Raw genomic sequence first — 6108 nt, 5'->3', positions numbered from 1 at the left:
CTCAAAAACATAATTCATTTAAAGCAGCCGTGATAAGAAAAAGCATTTGAAGAAAGCTTTGGTTTATTGCCTCTGAAGCATGAAGGTTTTTCTCAGATGTTCTATAAGCCTCATTATATTGCATCCACATACATTTCTTCTTATAATATATCCCACGCCAGTGTCTGAGGTATCACAAACCAAAATGTTAGGCTGCGACTCAAATCAACCTCTGTGAAAGTAATGATGGACAGATTGTGATACACTTGAACACACTGTTACGCACCACACTCATTTACAAGCGAGCAGCTCAGCTCCTCTCCATGCTCATCATAACTCAGACATTTTGTGAGGGGATGGTGGAGTGGAGGAGCTCAGACCGCAGATGCTGCTCCCCGACGGGTAATAGCCACTGGCTTTGAATGGGCTTCACAGTGTGATCCAAGGAAAAAAACAAAACAAAAACCCAATCTTGATTACATTCATATTCTGTCCACGCCATAAACTGATCAAGGGCCTTTTCTCTGCCTCTAAATGAGGACGCATTCGGCTGCCTCTTTCAGTTATCTCTATCAGTGGTAGACGTCTCAACAACGATCTTTTCTTTTGTCTGCAAAATTGATTGCAAAAACAAAATTACAAAAAAGGAAAAAAGAAAGAAAATTGTTTTCGAAGTTACACGTGATTATAATGTATGTGTGTATGTGTGTGTGTGTGTGTGTGTGTGTGTGTGTGGTTTTTTAAAAAAAATCCTTTTATTTTTTTAGGCAGCACTTCTCATTTAAGTAACAATAAATGAAATTGTTATAAGCTGTTCTGAATCTCATTCTCTGAAGAAAGTATCACATTCAATTATAAACTTTTTATTGCATTTTGTTTTGGGAGCAGCTTTGGTGATGAAGCAGATTAGTGTGCTTGTTTCCAATGCGGAAGGTTCCCAGTTCAAGAACACCCCTGCCCCAACGCCACATAACGAGTAGTTGTGTCAAGAAGGGCATCTGGTGTTTGTGCAAAATCAACATGCAGTTTCATCTTGGACCTGCTGTTTAGAAGCCAAAGGGACTTGGGCAGCGCAGTCTCGTTTGAGGGCAGGCGCTAAAGGGGTAAAATATGACGCATATTATGTAATTTTTCTACTTCCGGGGACAAAAACATGGCATTTTCTCTGAGATTTTGAGCAAATTACACGCAAACAAAGTGAAAATGCAAAGTAAAAGTGATGATGCGGTAGAAAGTGGACATGTGTTGTGGTTTGTTTATGACCCGGAGCTCAAACGTTTCGAGGCGAGAGAACGTAGCTACTCTGGTTATCTGTGGAGGCTAACACTTACCGACACGACCTCTCCCATTTGTCTCGTCTTCCCTTCTCCACTGGGAACCAAAACAACCTGCGCTTTTCGCGACTGCAGCAGAAAACAAAACAGAAGACCATTTTCCCGTGTGAAGTTATGCTGTGTATATATTGCACAACGGGAGCGGCTGTCACCATAAGTTAGAGGTGGGTGATACCGGGAATTTTGGTATTGATCAGATACTAAGTAAATACAGGCCCAGTATCACCGATATCAATACCGATACTTTTTCATATTTAAGCTTCATAGATCCAAAGGATCCAAAAGACCTCAGATAGAATTTTGCCAAACATTGTACGTGACAACAAAATACTTTATTATCACAATCAACATTTTTGTTTAAAAAATATCACTCAGCACAACTTAAAACAAAATCTCCTGAGGTAGAGGGCTGACAAACCACAATACAAGGGTGTGCTGCTCCGTGTTGTGTGACACAGCGCAGTGCTGCTCTTACAGACAGAGAGTAGACTTTGATGAATCTGCGTGTGCAGCAGTCAGTGCGTGCGGGAGAGAAAAAAAGCTTGAGTATCGATCTTTTTACACGAGGATCGTTCAATATCAATACCAGCGTTGGTATCGATATTATCGATATTAGGATCGATCCGCCCACCTCTACCATAAGTGGTCAAATCCCGCGATATCACGCAGGGTTGAAACGACACTGCGCTGCCCTGTTATTTTATTTTGGGAAGCACTTTTGTACATATAGTTGGAATGTGTCACACAAACACATGTATTTTTACGTCTGCCAAGGGTGTAATAAAATAATCAGCATTTATTTATTTATTTGTTTGTCTGCTAGAAGGATATTAGGCCATGCAAGACTCCACGGAATTTTGGAGATGATCCAGATCCAGATTCTGGATCAATATTTCACTTTATATACGCTTTGAAGGATTACCGGTATGTCAAAACTACTTCACGGATTCTCACCAAATTTGCACCACTGATAGGTACTAGGGCTTCAAAAACTCTACAGAATATTGGAGGTGATCTGGACCTGGATTGGCAGATGTCAGAAATCTCAGATTGCACTTGTTCTTATTAGTTTTATTTTTATCTACGTAATGATAAAACATTAATAATATATTTCAGGATTGAATTTCATTTTTGACACCTTCTCCCCCAGAAATAATAGTATATATCAACATTAACTTAATTAGTAATAACAAAATTCTCTCGTTTGCATTGTTGAAAATTATTCAATCCCCGGGCAAGATGGCGGAGCAGCTGCTTGTTGCTGGCTGCTCTAGTGAATGGCCTTGTCGACTCTAGCATTTTTTTTTTTTAAGTACATGGTTATTCTAAAGGGTGCCTTTACTTATGCAATCCATTGTTTGTGCCAAATCAACATGCAGAGCCAACTAGGATCTGCTGTGGTGACCCCACATGAAACAAGGGAGAAGCCAAAGGGTTTTTAAATGGCATAAATAAATTAAAATGTGTAAAAGCCCGAGGGTGTGTAGAATTTCTACAACCCCTGGCAAAAATTATGGAATCACCGGCCTCAGAGGATGTTCATTCAGTTGTTTAATTTTGTAGAAAAAAAGCAGATCACAGACATGACACAAAACTAAAGTCATTTCAAATGGCATCTTTCTGGCTTTAAGAAACACTATAAGAAATCAAGAAAAAAAGATTCTGGCAGTCAGTAACGGTTACTTTCTTAGACCAAGCAGAGGAAAAAAAAAATATGGAATCACTCAATTCTGAGGAAAAAATTATGGAATCACCCTGTAAATTTTCATCCCCCAAATTAACACCTGCATCAAATCAGATCTGCTCGTTGACATTGACCCTATGCCATGACATTGACCCTATGTGTCTTTTTGCAAGGAATGTTTTTGCAGTTTTTGCTCTATGGCAAGATGCATTATCATCTTGAAAAAATGATTTCATCATCCCCAAACATCCTTTCAATTGTCCAAAATATCAACATAAACTTGTGCATTTATTGATGATGTAATGACAGCCATCTCCCCAGTGCCTTACCTGACATGCAGCCCCATATCATCAATGACTGTGGAAATTTACATGTTCTCTTCAGGCAGTCATCTTTATAAATCTCATTGGAAAGGCACCAAACAAACGTTCCAGCATCATCACCTTGCCCAATGCAGATTCGAGATTCATCACTGTATATGACTTTCATCCAGTCATCCACAGTCCACAATTGCTTTTCCTTAGCCCATTGTAACCTTGTTTTTTTCTGTTTAGGTGTTAATGATGCCTTTCGTTTAGCTTTTCTGTATGTAAATCCCATTTCCTTTAGGCGGTTTCTTACAGTTCGGTCACAGACATTGACTCCAGTTTCCTCCCATTCGTTCCTCATTTGTTTTATTGTACATTTTTCGATTTTTGAGACATATTGCTTTAAGTTTTCTGTCTTGACGCTTTGATGTCTTCCTTGGTCTACCAGTATGTTTGCCTTTAACAACCTTCCCATGTTGTTTGTATTTGGTCCAGAGTTTAGACACAGCTGACTGTGAATAACCAACATCTTTTGCAACATTGCGTGATGATTTACTCTCTTTTAAGAGTTTGATAATCCTCTCCTTTGTTTCAATTGACATCTCTCGTGTTGGAGCCATGATTCATGTCAGTCCACTTGGTGCAACAGCTCTCCAAGGTGTGTTCACTCCTTTTTAGATGCAGACTAACGAGCAGATCTGATATGATGCAGGTGTTAGTTTTGGGGATGAAAATTTACAGGGTGATTCCATAATTTTTTCCTCAGAATTGAGTGATTCCATATTTTTTTCCTCTGCTTGGTCTAAAAAAGTAACCGTTACTGATTGCCACAATCTTTTTTCTTGATTTCTTATAGTGTTTCTTAAAGCCAGAAAGTTGCCATTTGAAATGATTTTAGTTTTGTGTCATGTCTGTGATCTGCTTTTTTCTACAAAATAAAACAACTGAATGAACATCCTCCGAGGCCGGTGATTCCATAATTTTTGCCAGGGGTTGTATATCCAATGAATGTACTTTTAGCAATATTTGTCTTGATTATCATGCCAATCATGTACGTAAATGCCTGTTTTCAGCATATTTTTTTAGCAATCGTTTTCATGCAAAAACAAGAACGCAACAATAATTTGTTCTTTGAGCAACTTAGCATGTGAAGGTTCTAAGTTCAAATCTCAGTTCTTCATGTTTGCAAAGTTATATACCGTTTGTCTTGATTATACTGCTCATGAACTCTCATGTGAACCACCATTTGTGACAAACACACAACAACACACACAAGTATTTTTTTTTCAAAACCCTTTTTTCCCTAGTTACTATGGCAACTATTTATAACCTATGTAGGCTCGGAATTACACACATCTTTTATGAAGACGGAACTCTTTTTTTTTAGCTTTGAAATTATATACAACATCCACACTTTGATATATATTCAAATTATACTGAAGTATGTTTAGTATAATATAAGGTCAATTCTCCTGGCAGGAAGTCACACCACTCCACGACCAGGGTTCTGGTGGCCAGTCCTCCAGCCAACTGTGAACCAGCAAATATTGGTGAGATGGCAAATAGTGAAACAACTGAGAGTGAGGGACCTGCGATACCAGAGCTGAATTTCTCCAGGCAGGTGGAGATGCTGTTCTCCTGGGATTGCAAACAATCTTTGTTTCAGTCTGAGAGACAGTTGTCACCCCTACACACTGGAAGAAAGTACTTGTTTTCCAGTACTGGAAATGGTGCTCATCTGGATTACAATAACTACAGGGATACACTGATCGCTGTGCTGGGGAAAGTGCTTGCAAGGATTATTTTTATTATATATTATTTATTTTCTTATATATTCTCATTGTTCATTTGGTTGTTTTCTGCTCAGCAACTGGAGCAGTCTGGCTTTGTGCCCAAGAAGTCAATCTCAACCACATCCAAGCTCTGAGAGTACCTACTTAATGCGAGCATGAATATTGGCAGTGATTCTTTGAAGCCTGTGTAGACTTTTGCAAAGTGTATAACTCAGTTGACTGGGCTGCTCTCAGGGTCAACTTGAAAATTTGAGTGATCCAAAACACTCTGGATATCATAGTGGAGTCAATAGTAATTTCTTCTAATTGAATTCGGCTGTTCATCAGGGATGAATTCTTGGTCCTACTAGGATAAAGTTAGGGAGAACAGTGGCTTAGGGCCCCTTCACACATAGTACCAAATTTGGACGGCATTTGGATGAAAACGGTGAAACAGTTTGAAATCAGCGCACGAAACATCACACATGAAACACTGCGCACGAAACATCGTACCATCGGGCAGGCGTGCACGAACTCTCGCAGGGTTCGTGCACGTGCATGTGTCTGTCGAGCAGGAACAGTGGCAGGTGCAGCACATGGCTTTGCTTATGTGGAAGAAATAAAAATAGCTGGTACGTGTGGAACCACATTGCGCCGCTTATGTGGAATATAAAAAAAAAGAAGGAAAAAAAAACTTCACCCAGGATGTGAACTCATGCCTTTCAAAACCTCTGAATCCCAGTCAGAGACTTTACCACTGCGCTACAGAGCTGTTATTTGAAAGCTGCGGGAAGCTGCCTCATATTAGGTAGACCATGGAAGTATTAGAAAAAAAATTTTCATCCCACACCATATAAAAACACTTAATTTATCAAGCGAGCAATACAAATATGATCCGTCTGTTCCTCTGTTAATGACCCATGATCACAAACATACAGTCATGAAATGACATGAATGAGAAGCAGTGCATCCAGTTGGCCGCGCGCTTGTTCTGCCCGACACGTGTGTCTTGTGGACGATGCGCCACAGCA

Source organism: Thalassophryne amazonica, chromosome 4 (assembly GCF_902500255.1).
Source record: "Thalassophryne amazonica chromosome 4, fThaAma1.1, whole genome shotgun sequence".
NCBI lineage: Eukaryota > Metazoa > Chordata > Actinopteri > Batrachoidiformes > Batrachoididae > Thalassophryne > Thalassophryne amazonica.
The sequence above is the reverse complement of the archived record's forward strand: the minus strand, read 5'-3'. Positions refer to the sequence as shown.